The sequence below is a fragment of the Periplaneta americana genome, chromosome 16, assembly GCF_040183065.1.
Source record: "Periplaneta americana isolate PAMFEO1 chromosome 16, P.americana_PAMFEO1_priV1, whole genome shotgun sequence".
NCBI lineage: Eukaryota > Metazoa > Arthropoda > Insecta > Blattodea > Blattidae > Periplaneta > Periplaneta americana.
The window spans coordinates 42647412-42670114 of NC_091132.1; the positions used below are offsets into that span (position 1 = coordinate 42647412).

General features: G+C 36.4%; 1 protein-coding gene and 2 non-coding genes across 3 annotated transcripts in view; 2 read left to right on the top strand and 1 right to left on the bottom strand.

The window, feature by feature from the left end:
• The window catches only part of LOC138716143 (puratrophin-1-like), a 1133117-nt gene that overhangs the window by 405934 nt on the left and 704480 nt on the right, over positions 1-22703 (top strand). The gene's annotated exons all lie outside the window — the stretch shown is intronic.
• TRNAL-GAG (transfer RNA leucine (anticodon GAG)) lies at positions 13771-13843 on the bottom strand. Its single transcript has one exon. It is a non-coding gene; the product is annotated as a tRNA-Leu (tRNA).
• TRNAT-CGU (transfer RNA threonine (anticodon CGU)) lies at positions 14855-14927 on the top strand. The gene has a single exon. It is a non-coding gene; the product is annotated as a tRNA-Thr (tRNA).

Consider the following 22703-nt stretch of genomic DNA (forward strand, 5'->3'; position numbering starts at 1 on the left):
AATAATGCAAGGTTTTTTTCTCAATATTTTTTTACATTTTTACAACTGGCCAAAAAGCCTAAAAGCATGTAAAATCAGATTATCTGTCTCTCTGTGTACAATAAAAATAAGTATTACTTCTTAACATAACCTACCAAATGTCAGCTTCAAAATAAGCTCTCGTTGAATGTTCGGCAGTAAATGGTTCCAGAGTTCTGAGCGTTGAAAGAGGCTTGTTTTTATAAAATACGATAAATTTGTCGCTCAATAGTACGAAAACCGTTTGACTTTCGATAGTATATTTTTGAAAATGCACTCCCCTCAGCACCTTGTATAAGTAGGGAAAAAATTAGAGTATTAAAAAAATGCGAGGTTTTTTACTGATTGATTTCATATGGAATAGCCCGAATGATCTGAAGATTTTACAGAGACAGTGTTGCTTCCAATAACGAAGAAAAATAATGCGAAGAAATGTAACGAATTCAGGACTATCAGCCTGACGCCACATTCGGCGAAGATTCTCCTGCGAATACTGAATCGAATACTAAGATAGAAGAGCAGTTTGGCTTCAGGAAGGAAGAAGGTACGAGAGATGCAATTGAACTGCTACGAACAATCGGCGAAAGATACATAGAGAAGAATAAAGAAAGGTATATAGTATTTGTGGATTTAGAAAAGGTGTTTGACAGAGTGAATTGGAATAAACTGATGGAGATCCTAAAGAAAATTGGCGTGGATTGAAAGAGAGGAGACTGTTCAGTAACCCTTCTATGAAACAAGTCAAAGTCAGGATATGAAAAAAAATATCAGAAGGAAGTGAAATAGGGAGAGAAGTACGACAAAGATGCCCTTTATGCTATCCTCCCATTGACTTCCTGGCTTCAGCCCATGTTACTGCTTATAGTACACCCCAATTATTTGAAGCTGTCCACTTGCTCTACTGCCTCATATAAAATTCACAAGTTTACTTTCTTTGTTTTTCTTTCTATGACCATGGTCTTCGTATTGTTTGCATTTATCTTCATTCCATACTGCTCACAGCTCTCGTTTAACTCCAGTAGCATATCCTTTAGTAGGCCTATCATTTCTTTTGGTAACAACGCCATATCAGCAGCAAATCTTATACACTTTATTCTTCTTCTTCCTCCTATCACTTCTCCCAAGTTTCGTAAACAGTTATTTAGCTAAATCCTCCAAGTAGATGTTAAACAGGGTAGGAGATAAAGAGCATCTTTGACGTACTTCTCTCCAAATTTCACTTCCTTCTAACATTTCTTCTCCTATCCTGACTTTGACTTGTTTCATAGAAAGGTTACTAACAGTCTCCTCTCTTTCAATCAACACCAATTTTCTTTAGGATCTCCATCAGTTTATTCCAATCCACTCTGTCAAACGCCATTTCTAGATACAACATAAATGGATACACTACTTTTCTCTCCTCCTATACCTAGTAAAATGATTTGTTTACATATTGCACTAGTAACATCAAACTCCTGTAATAGAAGGGGGTAACAGTGTTTCCGAGTATAGCCAGGTTAATGTTAAAAATGTTGGTAAAAATAAAGTGATGTCCCTGTATAATTTGTTACAAGATTCTATTTGTGGAGATGTCAGGTGCATGCATTGTTTTCTATGTGCCGTGTATGAAAAGATTTTATCCCAGAATGTATTACCATGATGATTGCGTCCACTGTCCACTTTTATATTTCGATTTTTAGTACTGGTGAACTCACTTTGAAAATGCGTGTTTGTTGCTAACTCGGTTTCTGGACTGCGATTGGCTAGTAGACCATGTTATATCGGATAGTGTTTATCTCGATGAGAATTCTCCACCAAGCATTATTCCATAAATTGATTACATGAAGCAATATAATCTAAAATTTGTCTCGTATTTCACTCCTTTAAGTATTGTAAATTTTACTAGCTATATATGGGCAAAGTGTCTTGATACAGTCTTCCTTATACCGGAATTCATAATCGCTTTCGCGAGATCTCGATTATACTGGCGCTCGACCTCAACTGTTTTGAAAGTCATCTAACGCGCACCAGGAATGTGCAGATTCTTAGTACGTTGTTGTTGTGAATTGGACGCCTGACTGACTGCACACATGCGCGAGGCTCAAGTGTGCCAGGATAATGAGAGTATCCTGATTTTTCACCGAAATTCCGAACAATGCTGGAAGCGGTAAAGCACAGAATTCGTGACTTAGAATAATTTCGCTCGTCAGTTGGTGTTGAAAATGACTCTTTCACCACAAATTACCAACGCTTTATGTATGATTCACCACAAACTGTTTAGGATATTAATGTATTGAACTATGCCACGACTTCAGATACGTTCATAGTCTTAATGGACATATTTAAAAAAAAAATATGATGAAACTTTAAAATTAAATAACTTAAAATAAAGACTTCACTGTGATAAAATAGTTAAAAGGTACTCCATCGTCAACGCTTGACTTTGTACATCTTGATTACACAACTTTTAACTAGTGTTGTGGGATTTAATCGATCAATTTCTGTTGTAAGATTAATCGATCAAAAATATTTAATCCAATAATCGAGTCGAATAAAATTAATGGTTGTAGTTGATATTAATTATTATTTTGTTAATACAAACTCATGCTAAAAATTCCTACAATATTCCTCTCTCGAAAATTGCTTACTTAAAAGCGCAATAGTACTGTTATTTTCTAACTGCAAAGCAGGTAGCATAGAGAAAATCTGTGCACAAAAACTTCAGAAAGAGATGGAGATACGAGGACAGTGACCTAGTCCATCTCTATTGAAAGTTGAAACACAATGCGAAACCCTTATTAAGTTTTATCAAGTTTTCCAAGACAACTTCCACCTTGTCAGCTCATCTTCCTAGCATATGAATACATGCTTTCCTGGGTTTCGTCCTCCTCATCCCTTATAAAATAGCCATGTCTTCACTGTGTACAAGTGAGAGCGTAACTATCTTCTTCTCTTTCTAAAATCTGGTAATTCGATTACAATATGGGCTAGTCTTCTGTTTCGACCGCTGTACTTTTGCAGTTGCAGTTTCTGTACTGAGTTTTTACATGAAGATTGTGTGTCTAGTTCGACAAAGAAAAAAAAATCAGTTTTCTGTGATCTGTGAAAAATGTAAACTCCAATATGTCATATGAGAATCTGAGAGGTAGACTCTGTGAAACGTTTGAATTTAAATTGAACAATTGTGGAGAAGTGCTTGACAGAATAAAAGTTTTTTTTTTTTTTTCGTGTTTAGTGATCCAGGAAACATTGTTACTAAACGTAGAGCGGCATTTAATTCGGAGCATGTGAATGCACTCACATGTTTAAAATCATGGATGAAGCAGTATTAACTAGGCGAGTCTTCATATTTTTTGTTATTTATGTTTGTCTCAAAAATTCCCGGTGAAATTGACACAATAAATTATAAGCCTCATAATAAATAAAATGTTAGTCAATAATTAAAAGAGTTGTTTTGTAATATAACGATACAGCATATACAGGTATACAACATTTAATACTTATGCTTATCATCGAACACAAATTTAATATTAATTGTGTATTACAGTATACTAAGCCATTTTTTTTTCTAATCGATTAAATATTTTGATCGATCAACAGCACTACTTTTAACACCATATCACTTCGGAATATGTATTATATATCTTTCGCGTATTAAATATTACAGTACCTGGTTAACTAGTTTCAGCCTGTTATGGGCCATCTTCAGAACTGGTTGATGCTGGTCTTAGCGTCTTTTGTGTTTCCTGTGTGGGTGTGCAACAACTTCTACATAGGACAGACAGGCAGATCATTTCAAACACGTTACAAAGAACACATCATAGCCATAACAAAACTACAAAACACTTCCACATATGCAGAACATATCACAAATGCTAACCACACCTACAGATACATGAACACAGACATGGAAATTCTACTACATATTAAACCAAAAAGCCAGAAACTAAACACAATAGAACAATACGAAATTTATAAACACACAAAAACACATCCAAATTAAATTCTCAACACAACTCAATTTCAGAACACACACACACACTCTTTGACTCCACCTTACACTACACAAACACCCCGGGATTTACTTCCAAATCTATCTCGTTTTTTCTTCAAGTAAAATTCCCGTGTTTTCCTTAATAGTGTGTGGACTTTCTCCTAATATATTCACGTCATCCGTATAAACAAGCTGCTGTAATAATAATAATAATAATAATAATAATAATAATAATAATAATAATAATAATAATAATAAACTGTTCATGATTACAGAAATTCTCGTTTGAAGATAATGTCAAAGATTCCGGCGTAATTGCTGTTTCAAAAAGTAACTTTTTTTTTTTTGTAAAATATGAGGTCTAATATTCACTGAATTGTAAAGTTTTATACCAGCTATTTCTTTTCATCTATTTAACCTTGGATTGAAGTTAGAGTTAAGGACATGTAACGACATATTAAATGTGAAAATGTTGTATAAAACTAGGATTACGTTTTTCCTTGTTCTTTCAAGGCGAAAAAATACGTTAACATCAATAAGAACATTTTATTGCGACGTGTCCAAGTTTTATTTGTATTTCGAATATAAAATTCTATAAAAAGTATATCTACATACAAGAAACTTGAACACAACTCCAGTGAAATAAAAAATACTTTCTTTCATGTTATATTTCGCTATAAAAACATACGGTCGGCGGTTAGCTTTCTCAGTTCTATCATCATTTATATTAAACTTGTTACAAGTATGTTTGTGTACTAAGTTATACACAAAAAAGACGAACGTTTTTATTCTTTCCTTTATTTAAAGTGTCCTCGTCCTTCCGAAGATCTATTGATTTCACTCCTGCCAGGGGTCGGTGTGTTCGATTATGTTCCAGAACATATAAAATGATTACAATCTACCACAATAAGTGTGACATTGTAGGTTAACGATGTAATTTAATCCGAATAACATTGTATATCCGTTTTCATTCATTTGAAAGAAATAACAGCGTTTCCTCTTGCTTCATGTTAAAGCGAAGTCGCAGAAAAATATGTGAAGTCTTTTATTTTGTTTTTCTCCCAGCAATCTTTTACACATGCCTGTTAAAATGTTCGTTCATTAAAAAAAAAAAAAAACTTTTATAGCATTGGCGTTCCGCAAACACACATTCACATTTTTTAGTGGAAAGACCGGATGAGAACAGTTTTAGAATCCAGCTTGTGTAAAATGATGACATAAACATATGGATCCTCTTCATATTAAATTCATCAAGATTTACATCAACTGTTTGTTTATGCAGATAACGTGAATATGTTAGGAGGAAACCCACAAACTATTAGGGGAAACACGAGAATTTTACTTGAAGCAAGTAAGGAGATATTTGGAAGTAAACTCTGAAAAGACAACGTATATGGTTTTGTCCCGTGACCAGAACATAATACGAAATGGAAATATAAAAATTGGAAATTTATCCTTTGAAAAGCTAAATAATTCAAGTACATTGAAGTAATAGTAATAAATATAACTGACACTGGAAAGGAAATTAAACCCAGAATAAATATGGGAAATACCTGTTATTATTCGGTTGAGAAGCTTTTATCACCGTTTATGCTCTAAAAAAAGTTGAAAGAATTTCTGAAACAGGTATAGTACTGGTTGTTTTTTTTAGTAGGTTATTTTACGACGCTTTATCAACATCTTAGGTTATTTAGCGTCTGAATGAGATGAAGGTGATAATGCCGGTGAAATGAGTCCGGGTCCAACACCGAAAGTTATCCAGCATTTGCTCATATTGGATTGAGGGAAAACCCCGGAAAAAACCTCAACCAGGTAACTTACCCCGACCGGGAATCGAACCCGGGCCACCTGGGTTCGCGGCTAGACGTGCTAACCGTTACTCCACAGGTGTGTACAGTACTGGTTGTTCTGTATGGTTGTGGAACTTGGGTTCTCACTTTGAGAGAGGAACAGAAGTTAAGAGTGTTCGAGAATAAGGTGCTTAGGAAAATTGTTGATGCTAAAAGGGATGAAGTCACAGGAGGATGTCTACACCTAACATAACATTGGCCAGCAAAGAAATGGTGATTCTTATAGCATGTTTTGTGCTGATTTCAAATATGTTTTCAAAATTTTTCTATCAGCCAGGGTTTTTGAGTAATTATACTTACTTACTTACTGGCTTTTAAGGAACCCGGAGGTTCATTGCCGCCCTCACATAAGCCCGCCATTGGTCCCTATCCTGAGCAAGATTAATCCAATCTCTATCATCATATCCCACCTCCCTCAAATCCATTTTAATATTATCTTCCCATTTACATCTCGGCCTCCCCAAAGATCTTTTTCCCTCCGGCCTCCCAACTAACACTCTATATGCATTTCTGGATTCGCCCATACGTGCTACATGCCCTGTCCATCTCAAACGTCTGGATGTAATGTTCCTAATTATGTCAGGTGAAGAATACAATGCGTGCAGTTCTGTGTTGTGTAACTTTCTCTATTGTCCTGTAATTTCATCTCTCTTAGCCCCAAATATTTTCCTAAGAACCTTATTCTCAAACACCCTTAACCTATGTTCCTCTCTCAAATTGAGAGTCCAAGTTTCACAACCATAAAGAACAACAGGTAATATAACTCTTTTATAAATTCTAACTTTCAGATTTTTTGACAGCAGACTGGATGATAAAAGCTTCTCAACCGAATAATAATAGGCATTTCCCATATTTATTCTGTGTTTAATGTCCTCCCGAGTATCATTTGTAGCCTATTTGTTACTGTTGCTCCCAGGTATTTGAATTTTTCCACCTCTTCAAAAGATAAATTTCCAATTTTTATATTTCCATTTCGTACAATATACGAGTAATTATATGATTATTTTTTAATCATAAGCAATGTCAAATATTCACTCTTCTTTTATCATTGATAGAGAGTATTGACAATATTAGAGAAGGATTTTTCTGAAAGATTGCTAAAAAATTGACTTTCCTAGGTATTTCTTGGGAAAATTATAAGAATGATTCAGACCTGGCTTTTTCGAAAATGGGACCACAGATGACCCATTTACAGGGTTGGATTCTCTGCTGGTTACTGTGAATACGAAGCTGATAATTTTTAATATTATAGTATTTCACTTAATATAGACCTCGAGTTGTAATATATTGTTGAAGTTTTATCTAATGGCGAGCACTTGACTTACGTCATTCACCCAAGCGTCCCCATCTAGTGAAACACGCGTCTAAACTGTAGTTATTTTAGCCGCCTGTAGGCGTTTCCCTCAGTGTATTATTACTAGGGACCCGATTTGTATGTAATTACATATTATATTCCTTTGAACCTAATTGTACATAAATAACATCTTTGCGAATCTTGTAATAACCATTAATATATTAAAATTTGATACTATATATTTTTACATGTTTACCTCACATTACATATTATGGCTTGATATTACATAAATCTACATATTTAGGGGTTTTATTCATTTTTACTTCTCTAAAAGGATAAAGAAAACTGCTGCTGGGGAAGTTTACAATTTGAAATAAGTCTTTTTACCTACCTGAGAAAGGATATATTTCGGAAACAAACATAACATCCAATTCCAGGAAGTAAAAGAGGCACTCACCCCTTACCACCCACTGTAAATATAAATGAACAAAAGGCAACCTTTCTCATACAACTACTATGTATTGTAAAAATCAAGAAGGGAATAATCTCTTATACGCATAAGCGGACGACGTAGTAGTAGGGTCTAAAGACCTTACAAAGTTAAAAGAAACAATAAGCATCATGGTAAAATGGTGCAATAAAAACAAATTTGATATAGATGTGAACAAGACAGTAATGATGATACTCAGAAACCGCTGAAGAGCACCAAAAACAGTAGAAATCGTCATGAAGAAAAGAAAATTAAAAATTGTACCAGACTATAAATATCTAGGCTTAACAATACTAACCAGCGCAGATATTGATATTAAATATTTTCATGATTTTACACATTTTGTTACATATTCAGCTTATTTTTCTGACATAAATATGTACATATTTCACACCTTGATATTACATAAAAATCCGGTCCCTAATTATTACTATAAAGATTAGATATTACCGCTTTTCCACAGATATCTGAACACAGTGATAAGAAGCAAAACCCCCAGGAAGAATTTGATCTTGACAGATGAACCCTGGGACTGTAAAAACAAAGCCGAGGGCAGCGTATTGTTTTTCAATGTGTAACCAGCATTGAGGAAGTGTTTATATAATTAATGATGTGTACTGAAAGAACAAATTGTTTTACACCTGAGCTCCAGAAGTTTGACGGCATCCTCATGTCAGAGAGTCCACAGGGATCCTATATCTGAAGATCAAGTGAAACACACACGGTAAGCCATGTTACACGGTCCACTAGTTGCCAGTGATGCGTGAAATGTGGAAGCGTTTTGTTTGTGGTTAATATTATAACAGATCGTTTTGAAATATGACGCGTGGGATTATGCTGATAAAAAAGAATGAAATAGAAGAGCGAAGTGTATGGTCGTGTTTGAGATGGGAGGATATGATAATTGTAATTGAAACTTTCCCCGTGTTATTCAGTTCAGAACCGACATAATTAAAGACACAGATCACGTTTCATACTTGATTTCCAAAACTTATAATAATAAGATGGGAGACAAAGTTGACGTTCCGTTCTAAGAGAGAAGTAAAACATCGGTTACCCATTTCACTCAGCCTAGAATTCTTGCACAACACTTCTGTAGAAAGTTGCAAAACTCGAATATGGAGATAATATAAACGAGATCAAGTACCAAGTAATAATTTTCGAGCTAACAATTAAATTATGTGATTGCATCCGCTTTTTAATTACTAGAGTCAGGGGTTTCCAAATATAACATCAGATTGAGCTTCTGTATTTTTATTTTAGTAGGTTATTTTACGACGCTTTATCAACAGTTTAGGTTATTTAGCGTCTGGATGAGATGAAGGTAATAATGCCGGTGAAATGAGTCCGGGGTCCAACACCGAAAGTTACCCAGCATTTGCTCATATTGGGTTGAGGGAAAACCTCGGAAAAAAACCTCAACCAGGTAACTTGCCCCGACTGGGATTCGAACTCGGGCCACCTGGTTTCGCGGCCAGACGCGCTGACCGTTACTCGACAGGTGTGGACGGTTTCATGTCATAAGCCTGTAGACAGAGAAAAATACGGAATTACTGAAAATAGTGGAGGCCTTAGATACTTGGATTTTTAATTTATCTATCAGATTGGCGAAGAAATAATTCCGAAAAGTTCACCATCCTGCGGGATGTGTGTACGTATGTATGTGTTTGCGGGAATTTCTAGAAACGGGCATTTATTCGAATCTATTTCTTGATTTTTTCCCGTATGTAACTTAAATTTCATTTTGCACAGGGAAAAAAAATCGAACCTTGTGTACACTGCTGTCCTCAAATCGATTCGAATAAAATTCCCGTTTCGAGAAATTACCGCACCGTGTGAACGGACCCTTAAAGGGCAGTAGGCCTATATATGTTTAGTCAGTAATCTGAAGACTGGTTGGAATCTCTTACATGACACTATTAAGGCATCACTAATGAGGCAATTAAGCCAGGCGATAATGTAGTAGTACGGCCAGTTCCATTGTCCCTTCCATTGGATTTAGTAATCGGACTTCAGTTGTATGTAGCAATAAAATTCTTCTTCTTCTGACACACATCGTCAAGTGAGATACATTGCCAAAACAGACCAGTAAGGATGTACTAAATGTCAGGACTACGGCGACGAGAACGATGATGATGATGATGATCATCATCATCATCATCATCATCATCATCATCATCATCATCATCATCATCATCATCATCATCATCATCGTATTAGAAACATCTCACTTTATTTCTGGTGTTCATGGAAATTATGGCTTTTTTGCTGTCCGGAAAATTACTCTAAATGTGTTGAACGTCTTTCGGAAAGAAACTCTTTAGTTTATTATTATTATTATTATTATTATTATTATTATTATTATTATCATTATTGTTGTTCTTGTTATTAAATTTCATTTTTGGAGCATTTTCTTGCCTCTGAAACAAATCATTTAAACAGCTTCCTGTCACTTCCTCAAAACAAGAAATCTTAGCGTGAGTAGCGTGGTTACTCTCTCTCATCACTCCCTCTGTATAGGCTTTTAACATCTTCAGCGAATCTGCTCAGTGGCTGTTCTGTCATGTTGCTGACCATGCTTGCGACATTCCTTTCTCTCATGATATTTACTATGAGGATACGTCCAGTTTCGGCTCCTCCTCTTCAACATTCTCATAAGTTCCTTCAACGGAATGGTGAAAACGGAGTGAGAAAATTGGCCAACAAGGTTGGAGCTCACATGGATTCTTCCTCACAGCGCTAAATTCCCTTGCAAGGACGCGCAATGGCGTTTCTTTTAATTGTTTCTCCTCCCATATTTCCCGTCTTCTATTATTATTATTATTATTATTATTATTATTATTATTATTATTATTATTATTATTATTATTATTATTGTTAAATTATAATATTATAAGAATTATGAAAAATTATTTTTGAGAACACTCGCTATATTTTATCAAAGTGCCTTACATTCTTCGTAACGGGTAGCGTAGTTTTATGATAAGTAGCACATCGCATTTACTCGTTTGATAAACTGTCCGGTGGGTGAGTGCTTGTTTTGAGTGCCCCATCTCTGAGCGGAAGCTGTGGTTTGGTGATTTACCGTCCGGTCGAAAGTTGAATTGTGATGAAGGTGTGAGTCCCATAATACAATCACGTAACGCTTGTGCAAGATAATGGCTGCACTCGTAATGGGAAATGTAAACACTTCTAACTTCCAGAATAGAATAGCAATCTGTTTTCCCATTAAGCCACGCAACCTGGTTTAGACCACAAGTAAAGTGTTCAATTCTCTCTTTCATGTGAACATCTCTCCACTGTGAAGTTTCCGTAATGATTTGTCATGACCAAGTTGCTACAAGACCTCTGCCCCTTCATGTAGCACTGCTAAATAGACATTACTGGCTATGGGAGGAAGATGAACGAGGTACAGACGAAGTTGATTACATAAATGTTTTGTAGAATGTGGCCGGCCTATATTCTGAGAGATGGAATGACTTTAAAACATTTGCCTCTCCCCTAAAGGTTAATTGAAATGGCTGGTTCATAACATTGTTTCACCCTTAGCTTACGTACAAATTTAATTTTCTTTGTCTTCCTCTTCTTTTTTTTCTTGCCCTCATTTTCCTCTTCCTCATTTCCGTCCTCCATCTTATTCTTCCTTGCTGTAGTCGTAGATACCATCATCATCTTTTCTCCTTGACCATTGTCTTTTACTCTACATAAACTCAATATCATATTGTTCTTCGTCATTGTATCGTAGTCGCAATCATCATCTAATTCTCCGTCCCAGTCTTCTTCTTGGGTATCGTCAATCTTGTAAACGTTGTCTTCGTTGTAAAATTCATCTAAGCGTCTCCATCTTCAAGTTCGTCGTTTCTTAATCTGACTTATATAATGAATGATGTTATTTTTTTCTGTTCAGTATCGTCGTCTTATTCTACTTCGTTGTTCTCTTACTCATCCTCTACCTCTACATCCTCTTCAATAACGTCACCTTCTGCAATGTTTTCGTCCTCTTCTTCAACAACACCATCTTCTTCAGCTTCATCATGTTCACCTCTTGTTCAAAAACATCTTCGTTTTCTTTGGTGTTTTCTTCTCGAACCTTGTCTTTTTGGCCTTCTTGAACATAGTCTTATCTTTTTTCTTGAACGTCGTCTTCGTATCCTTCTTGAATGTCACCGTCTTCTTTTCTTGTATGTCGCCGTCGTTCCTTTCTTCTTGAATATCGTCTTCGTTTTCCGTTTGAACGTCATCATCTTCGTTTTCTTTTTGAATTCCATCATCTTTTTGAACATATTTTTGAAAATCATTGTACTCTTTCTTCTTTTTCTTGAACGTCGTCTCCGTTCTCTTCTTGAACATTTTTCTCGAACATCGTTATCTTCTTGAATATCGTCATTACCTGCTTGAACATTGCCGTTAGCTTCTTGAACATATTCTTATTATGCAGTCTTTTTCGTTTTCTTGAAAATAGTGTGTCTTCCTGAATAGTATTTTTTCAGTGTCGTCTTCTTGAACGCCACCTTGTTTCTTAAATATAGTCACTACTTTAACGTCGTTTTCTTCTTTGCCATCTTTTTCAACAACTTTTTCACTATTACCTTTCTGAACGTCGTTGTCTTCCACGTCTTCAAAGACGTTGTATTCTTTCTCTTATTCTTGAACGACGTCGTCGTCGTGATTCTTCTCCTCTAAAACAGTGTTTTCTTCAACGCTGTCATCTTATTGAGCTTCTTCATCTTGTTGGACATAGTTTTTAATATCGTCTTCTCGTCAATCATTTTGAACATCGTACTCTTCTTCAACATCTTTTTAGCATCAGCTTTTTCAACGTCATCTTCTTAAATATCGCATTCTGTTTTAATGCCTTTGTTCCCTTGAACGCAGTTGCCTTCTTGAACATGTTTTTATCATCTTCTTGAACATCTTTTTGGATATCGTCCTTTTTAACATCATCTTTATCATCATACCCTACTTATAGCAAAAGTCTCGTCTTGTATGATCGATCCTGCCCATGTTGACGAACTCTCTCCTAAATCCGTTGTAACCGGCAGCAATTTTTTACGATACGTAAAATGCTCTTAGCACTTCCTCTATGAATCAATTTTAATACGGTGATGAAATGTTTTGTCCCTGCGCTGCAATGTTGTCTACCTGAGATTGACCCGATTGCAACTACTTTGTTGCTGTTATCCTACTAGCGACACAAGACACCGCTATGAGAACGGGCGCTCAGGCAGTAGAAGATTATATCGTCCACAGTAGACAATGTACATTATAATAGTGTCTTCAGGTGATATTGTAAATTCAACTCTTTCCTGGAATTTGTTGGTCTTGAGGCAAGTTCGTGCTTTCCGTCTCTGGGAATACACGTTACAAGCTCACTCATCGCCATAATGATAGTCTGCTCCCATAGTACAGGACTTTGGATTTATCGTTTTGAAAGCGATCGCTGAACAATGGAGCTGCCTAAAAATTAAGAATCTTCAAATAAAGAACAAACTGTGTGCTACGCTCTTGGTTTCGGTAGGATATTTATGTGTACTGCATACACGATTCACCTTTCTCGCTAGTAATTTTATTGCCGTACTCTTTGTTCCCTCTACACATTATTCTGGAACTTCAAATTGTAGAAATTGACGAAGTAAGAGTACACTTCCTGCCGAGAACAGCGAAATAGGCATTGAAAACGCGGAGGTAGTAACCACTAGTTACGCGCATCAGGAATGTACGAAATTTGAGAACACTGGAGAGAGAGAGAGAGAGAGAGAGAGAGAGAGAGAGAGAGAGAGAGAGAGAGAGATTTATGCCCTCAGTACTCGAACTATGATAGGACTGTTCCGAGTGCAAGAATCCACATTGTCATGTATTGTTATTTATGGAAATATCCATGATACGCGTACTTTCGAGAGAAGATTCTGGTTAAACGAGCGCTGAGGTAGTTCCCTGCCCATTTCGCTTTCAAATTTTCCTTGAAATTATTCAGAAAGTAATATTTTCTATGTGTTCTTATAGCCTACTGGTTGAGTGAACGAGAAGGCCTTATGGCCTTAACTCTGCCAGTAGAAGCTGAGTAGAAATAAATTTATAGATTTTTATGAATTTGCCCTGCAGAATAATATCTGTAATATTGACAATATTTGAGTAGACAAATTCGCTCCGGCGCCGGGGATCGAACCCGGGTCCTTGGTTCCTCGTACCAAGCGCTCTGACCACTGAGCTACGCCGAACTCAATCCACAACACCGGACCGAACCCTCCTCCTTTAATGTTTCCCTTTGTGGCCTGACTCCAAGTTAGGCATATATGTTGACGTGTACAGATGCCTCAAACTAGCAAGCTGTCTCGTTCACGCAGGCGCATAGAGCACATCTCCCCTACCACTGTCCGCCTACTGTGTACTGAGGACTAGAACGGTACAGTTCAGTTGTAATAACAGTTGAGAAGGCTGTATTCTGTGTAAGAAAGTTTCTATGTGTGGCTGTCGTTTGTGATAGAAGTATTTCTTCTATTATGACGAGTAGTACATTATCGGGCAAAGTTCTCCTTAGTCAAACGCTATAATCTATGATTTGGGAACATATAACTAGAATAATGATGGAATATTTAAGTCAGTCATATATTATACTAATGAATATACCTTTGTAATTAGACAATAAATCATTAATACCAATAACACTAAACGAATTATTATGTATTACAACACTGCTCAATATATTATAGGAAGGATGTAACTTGAATACATTGCCAGGAAGTCAATTTTTCAGGTAATATGACTATACATGGGTATCGGAGGGTAGGTGGGCCCCTTCTTTAGCTATACTACCTCCCCTCTCCAGGCAGCTTCCTAGCTTGAGTTATCTGTATGTCCAATGTCAACTGCCATTATATTAGGAGCGCACTCAGTTGAGTGACTTGTTTGGCCAGGATTCCGCAGTTAAGTGCACAGTAATCTGTACAGACATATGCACTGCAGCTGTGAGAATATTATAGATTTTTATTAATTTGTCCTCCAGAATAATATCTGTAATATTGACAATTAATATTTGAGGAGGAAAATTCTCTCCGGCACCGGGGATCGAGCCCAGGTCCTTGGTTCTACGTACCAAGCGCTCTGACCACTGAGCTACGCCGAATTCAGTTGACATTGGACATACACGTCAACATATACGCCTAACTTGGAGTCAGGCCACAAAGGGAAACATTGAAGGAGGAGGGTTCGATCCGGTGCTGTGGATTGAGTTCGGCGTAGCTCAGTGGTCAGAGCGCTTGGTTCGTAGAACCAAGGACCCGGGTTCGATCCCCGGCACCGGAGCGAATTTTTCTACTCAAATATTAAATATTAATAGAAATAAATTGGTTAAATAACTAATAAATAGGCTATATTCTACTGTACTTAAAAAATAATTGCCAACAAAATTATCGTACCACATAACATAAGTTGAGCCATTTGCAGATATTGCTAAAGAGTGCTTTCTAGCTGTATGTGACACATTATTTTATGCATTTACAAATTCAAAACAGATTGCTGGTGAAATAAAACAACAAATAAACCTGCCCATATCGATATGAGTTTGCATGAGGATAGCAGAGTTCATTCTTCAACTTCAAAATACCAGTAATATGTGTTAGTTCTGATACTTTATATTGAGATATTATAGGTTGGGATGGAACTTATAAATCCAACCTTTATCCGTTAATTTTACTACAGAAAATCAAGTATTAAAAATTTGTTTAAAGAAGCAGAAAGATTACCCAACCGAATTATTGTTTAAACATTTCAAAGTTTTCAATATTAAACATATGTATTATTTTATTTTATTAAAATATTTTCATATAAATTTTAATAACTTTGAAAGGTATATACATAAATATAGAACTAAAAATATGACTTCTCTGCGTTTGTGTGAATCAAAATGTAAAACCAATGCAGCTATTTATCATAGCATGAGTCAAGGTCCCAGATTATTAAACAGATTTTATTCCAATATTATTTTAACGACGAATCCTCTCCAAATTAATACTTACTTACTTACTGGCTTTTAAGGAACCCGGAGGTTCATTGCCGCCCTCACATAAGCCCGCCATTGGTCCCTATCCTGAGCAAAATTAATCCATTCTCTATCATCATATCCCACCTCCCTCAAATCCATTTTTATATTATCTTTCCATCTACGTCTCGGTCTTTTTCCCTCCGGCCTCCCAACTAACACTCTAAATTTGTATTGGATTTATAGTTTGGGTTTAAACATATTAAACACTATTTAATCTGTATTCACTCTCAATTTTAATTATATTTTTGTCTGTATTGGAATCCCCTCCTGAGCACGAGTCTTACTCATTCAGGAGTGGGCTAGTTTATCTTTCATTGTATTTATTAACTTGTATTCATTTCATTTAATGAAAATAATCTGCCCTCAATGAGGGTGACATAAAGATCCAGAATAAAAGCACTACAGAATAATTTAGAAAGACAGGAATTGTTTAGCAAAAAATTCAGAGAAATGCAAACACAACACAATCATCAATGGCCAAAATATAAATATATTAGAATATTCAACAAAATTTTTTGAATTTAAAAAAATCGGAGTCCGAGTGCTTTTAAAATATCACATGTGTGCCACGTGCACCAAACAAAAGACCAGAAACACTCCACTGACTAGTGGGAATGTTATATTTCTCACTTAGATAAGGGATGCAGGACTCATAAATGGATTTCTTCTCCTCATCAACGTGTTGTGCCTGCAGGGCATCCCTCTCGAACCGGATTGTAGAATCAAGAACTAATCCCTTAGATTGAGTCCTGTGGATGGCTACAATATCTGCTCTTCTGTTCGAATCTAAGGATGAAACGCAGTGGATCTCCTCGTATACTTCCCATCCACGACGCTTGAGGACATCAGCAATAATAATAATAATAATAATAATAATAATAATAATAATAATAATAATAATAATAATAGACCAAGTAATTTAATAATTAAATATCGGCGCATTTTGTTAAGCTTCAATGCTTTGAAATGTATTGTGAATCTCGATCTCTCGGCAAATTACTATTTCTCACTTTTGGCTCTCTAATTTTTAGTCGGTACCACTGGGTTAATACAACCAGAAAACACTAACAGATGCTACAGAATTAACGATGAATTCAAAAAATAATGTCGATATAACATTAAACTTATGAATTCTGAACTGTTTCAATAAAAGAAGAACTATCCTTACATTGCAGTAGTCACTAATCTGTACTTTTACCCGTTACAGAATCTAAAAGAACCTATCTTGTTGATTTTAATAAATAAGAGAACAATGCTCTCTAAACGATATGAACGTTGCACTAGTCACTAATCTCTATTCTTTTGCCGTCTTAAGAGAACGTCCCTACTCCCTGTATACACTTTATACTCATCCAAACCCTCATGTGGCATGTAATTTTACTCTGAAAGTATCGATTGAAGCGATGAATTTAAGTATGAGTCCCTAACCGCAACTACATATTGGCATGAGCTCCTCATACATATCCTTCTTCGTGCCGGTATTGAATTTATTATCAGATTTATTTACCATAATAATATACAGAGCGATCAGTGAACCATTCAGTGGATATTGGCAGTATTATCTATATTTTATTACTTTTATACAATCCTCACTGTACGTTCCTTTCTCTTGAGGCGAAGATAAAGAAGTGACTTGCCTGCACAATAAGAAATGGACCATTTGTAGCAGGCTGAAAGGGACATGTTCCTTTCACAGCTTCCTGTGGACAATGTACAGGAAATTGATAGCGTTGACGAAACAAAACATTTATTTTTTCAATATAGGAAGTCTCTAACGTCAAACTGGAACAGACTCAAAAGCTATTCGGAGCTAATTCTACGACACCACTGCGAAAAAGAAGCTTATGGAGGTATTATAACTACAGGAGATAACCGAAGTGCTTTAAGACATCTTCCGCCAGTTTATGGCTAAGTACTAGTTCGATAGTCTTCTATCCAGACGGATCTGAGTTCCATCGATCGTGGTGCAATTTGTGGTAAAAAAAAAGCAGACGTTGCAGAGGATTTCTCTCAGGGTACTCCATTTTCCTTCTATCATTCCACCAACACACACTACCTTTCCTTCACTTTATGTGTCAGCGACGCACCATACGTCGCATACGCTCTAGAATCCCAGGCGATTGGCTCACCTCTTCAGCGACTGCGAGAATCCTTGCAATGAGATCCATTTCAGTCTGTAGAGATCATGGCAGTCGACATTTTGAATAGCTGCTTTAAACGAAATGAAGAGTACACAGTGTACACAGACCGATTATTTAGTCCTGACAGCTCGACGACGCTAAAGAGTAATAGGAGTAGCTATTGGGGAGAGCTCCGGAATAGAGATAAGGGCGAGCGGTCAGTAAAGGAATGTAGGTTAGCTTAAATGTACTAGAAACATACTGCTCTACCGCACGCATGACTCTGAAGGCAATCGACTGACTAACCCAAACACCCGTTGGCACTTTTGCCAACATATCGCCCTACAATGTCGCTAACTTTTCAAGAAAAAAGTAGCTAAATCTCTCCAAAGTTTGTTAAAAAATCCCTAGAAATGTCGCTAAAAATTAATAATAAATATCATTAAATAAAAATAAGGACATATGCGGAGAAAAATACCATTTCCTCGTCGTCACCCTCTTCTGCGGAGTCTGGTTGTGTTGTTGACGGCTGTGATGTTGAGGTGGGAACAGCTGATTGTGAATACACTGCACTTGATCCAATTGTGTGGAAATTTTCACCTAAGCGTTTGATAACATTTTTTTTTTTGCGAAACGTAACACTTTTTAAATATATATTAAAATATATTAAAACCAGCAAAAACTACAGTCTCATTTGCTTCACACGAACTGTCGGCACAAAATTCCAAAACTCAATTGCCTCGGGTCGGTTCGGAGTGGAAAATCTCCGCGTTGCGGGGAAGAACCAAGATTATATTAGCTGCAGCTCGCGACTCGTCACGTGTCAATCAAAGTTGCCACCGTTTATGGGTGTTGGGGCAGTAGCATTGAGAGAGTGACCTAAGCCATGGGAATCATTGAATCATCATCTTTCACCTCTGATCACTGATCACAAATGCATACTGTATTTTTTTTTTTTTTTCATGGAGTGCAGTTTCATAGAAAGGACTTTGCCGACAGACCTTCTACTGCCCCCTACTAACTGGTTGTCATAAATAAATGTCTTCCTTACTGTGACGGAAATCTTGTCTTCTCCTGTCAGTAACCAATCACAACCTTCGTTCAGAAGAATTGACAGGCTCCCGTCAAATCCACGTGGAGGCAGAGTTGCCGCGTCTTTTCCGAATTCCAAGAATGCCGTCGAGGGTCACCAGGATTGTGGCAACTGTGCAATGTTGGGACGAGGGGACAGGATGGAATTGTCAGAGGTGATTATGTAGGAAGTCATAAATCTGTAAGTGGGTGTTCAAAGGAACCACCGAACTGCACTTCTTGAAATAAAATAAGGTATATGTGATCAGGGCTTTCATGTATGAATCATTAGACTACTCAGTCATGCACTCAAGACTCTTCTAAAACTAAGAAGCGCATAACTTTAGTTGAATGTTTTAACTTGAAAAAAAGAGAAAAGTGGAAGAATACAAAAATCAGCAGAAAAGTCGCTAATTATATTTTAGAAATTTTGTCTCCGAGATTTATTCAAAATTCCCTAGATTTAGCGACTTATGCTAAATATGGCAACACTGATCATGGCGGTCGACATTTTGAATAGCTGCTTTAAACGAAGTGAAGAGTACACAGTGTACTGTACTGTGAAGTGTTTAACAAACAAGTATGAGTTTTGTTCTAAGGTTTGTTTCATTATTCATGTAATTTTTGTATTGTTTGTAATACAGTTTATAATATTATAGTACATACTTCAGAATTTAGTTGATTGCTTTTTCATTTTTCCTTGTAATCTATCAGAACCCATTTTATCACCGTCCAAACGACATGCTACAAGTAAACATAACGACACGTTATTGAATATTTAAAAGTCACCGGAAACCATACTGTAGGTTCCTAATATCAAAACACTCAGCCAACATCCCTGAACAACCTATGAAAGTTTGTCGGTAGAATTCTGGTTCACCCTGTGTTAATCGTAGTGGCATAAAAGAAATCGAAGTCTTAAAAAAAATATTTTCTGGAAAAAGAAAATATATTTTTAAAGTAAATCTATCGACAGTGCTTGCTTACGAAGTTACGTTATACTGCCTATTTGAACCTTTGTCCTTGCCTCTAAGGTGACCGGATCTGACACCGTTCGATTCCTACTTATGGAGGTATAATAAAGGCATAATTTTACGATACACCAGAAAGGACGAAATGGATCTTTTTGCTCGTTGTGCAGAAGTAGCAATAATTATGAGAGGATATGTGGACATTTCCGATCGCATAAGGCAATCATGCCGTGTTTTTTACAGCTTTGCACCGTTGTTGGTGGTCGTGCTTTTTAACAGCTCCTCTAGTGCGTCATAAAGTTAATGAAGCATTATTAATACAATTCCAGTACATCATACCGCGTAAGCACTCTGACGGTCTTCAGTGTCGTTAAGAAGCATTTGTGACCAAGGATTACTTCGCATAATAATTATGTTCGTTTTATGCCAACTATTTCCCCAATTGGACATGACTGCTTGGCGCAGCATCTCCACCGTTTCGGTATTTATCAAAATCCAACCTGTACCCTTCAAGAAGCGATGAATAGGGATCATCTCCAACGCTGCCCAGCTCTAAAATCACTGACAGAATGTGCCAGATACTGGGAAGCGGGAAGCCTCATGCCTCTATTTAGTTCTTAGTTTTTAGTTATTTAAGGATTTTGTTTAGTTACTTTATTAGATTTAATTTTAAGTTGTATCAGGTTATATTGTTTTAATCTTGAAGTTGTGTTTAGGTCAAAGATAAGTTATTTATGTACTTGACATTCGAATAAATAAATAAATAAATAAATTTCCCCAAAAATATCTAGATAATTTTTGTGCACAATATTTATGCTTACAGTACAGCACTGACACACGAATAGGCCTACGTGACTATGATTCAACTGAATAGTACCAGCACAGTCTAGTACAGTGGTCGCCAGTACTCGCTGAAATGTGCAATGGGTACGCGGTGCCGTCCCGTGTGCACTGTCGTGCAACAGGGAGAGATAGAGAGCATACCCTCTAGCAGCTATGAGAGCACTATAGTGCACTGCGTTTTCAGCGAGTAAGAGTAGATTAGTAGTTTATTTTAGGACGATTTGTCAACATCTAAGGTTATTTAGCGTCTGAATCAGATGAAGGTGATAATGCCGGTGAAACGAGTCCGGGGTCCAGCACTGAAAGTTACCCAGAATTTACTCATATTGGGTTGAGGGAAAACCCCAGAAAAAACCTCAACCAGGTAACTTGCCCCGACCGGGAATCGAACCCGGGCCACCTCGTTTCGCGGCTAGACGTGCTAACCGTTACTCCACAGGTGTGGACACAGGCGGGTAAGAGAGGCTAGCCCCAGCGTGCTCTGTGCTGACGATCCCTGGTCTAGTATATACAGTCACGAAGCTCAATACATAGTAAATATGCATCCACAGATAGTTGCTAACCACTAGGATCGCTAATATCGCCACATTATAGACAATTCGAAATAGTACCGGCACAGTCAATTGTTCCTAGCACCGTCACAACTACTCAAGCTTCGTGACTGTGGACCATATGGTTTTCATTTGTTCGTATTCTTAAAGAAAGCTCTAATTGCTTCAAGAAGCAGCTAAAGTATTTTTTCGCTGACGGTATCTCCCCGCACAATCGGTTGTCTGTGAACGGGTATGGATAGTTTTGTAGTGTTCGGGAAAAGTGGTACAAGTCAAAAATATTAATTTTACAGGAGAAGGAAAAAAACCTTCTTCACACTGGTTTATGTCGATTTGATTTTCTTCTGTCTGAATTATTGTAATGGGAGAAATACTTATGTCTCTTTTCCCAAGCGAGCAGATGTTCCGTAAGTTGTCAATAAATTAATTAAAAATGTTTGTGGAAACTGAATTATGCCACTTTTCCCAAGCACTGCAGAATTAATATAAGGAAATCTTCAACATTCATATAGGTCTATCCTTAAACATTGATATTTGTATATGTCATACTTTTTATATTCCGGTATCTTGATAAATAAATTTATAAATCGCCTTGAACGGGTATAATTTGTTAACGTCTCGTATTTAAAGGTAAATATTTTATTTTGACTTATGTTTTATCCGTTTTCTTCTTCTCAAAAGTTATTCATTCAAATTTTTTGCTTCGGAAATCTGCTTGGATCCATAAGCATCATATGCCGTTACCATTTTATTATTATAATTTTTTTTTTGTTCATAGTTTCTACAGTGATTTATTTTACATCTAGTTTTTCTCTTATTTCATCATTTTTTATTTTATTTGATGTTATTTTATAGCAGCTTCTCCAAAAATTAATGTCTCCGGAATTTAATTTTTTTTTTCCGTTGTTTCATTCAGTGTCCAAATTCCTCTCTATATGTCATGCAGTAGGCTATCAATTATGGTCCTAAAATAATGTTTTTTTTTTCTATTTCATGTAATATTAATCATAGGACTAGATGTAGGTTCCTTATAACAGCTTTTCCTTCATTAATTTCATGAGTTACAACATCCATCCCTAATTTAGTTTAACAAATCGAAATAAATTCACAGACTTTTTATTCATGCAATATAATAATTCTAATTAATAAGTATCAGTAACGTATTCTCTCTCATATTATACAGTCATTTTTCTTTCGAATTGGAATGCCATAATTCTCGATAATTCATTTTAAATTAACGGTCAGTCTGTCGGAAACATTAAGACTTTGCCAACATTTATGTCATAGTGGCAATGTTTAATAGTCAAATATTTCCCGAACTTGTTGCAAAGGTATTTTTATGGTAGGGTTATTAATTACAGTTCGTGTTCCCCATGTGAATTGTATCTACGGGAGAGGACGTATATTTAAACAAAAACGTGTTTGAGAAAATCTTCACTCGGTGCGGAAGACATTAATCAGAAGAGGATTTTAATTACCCA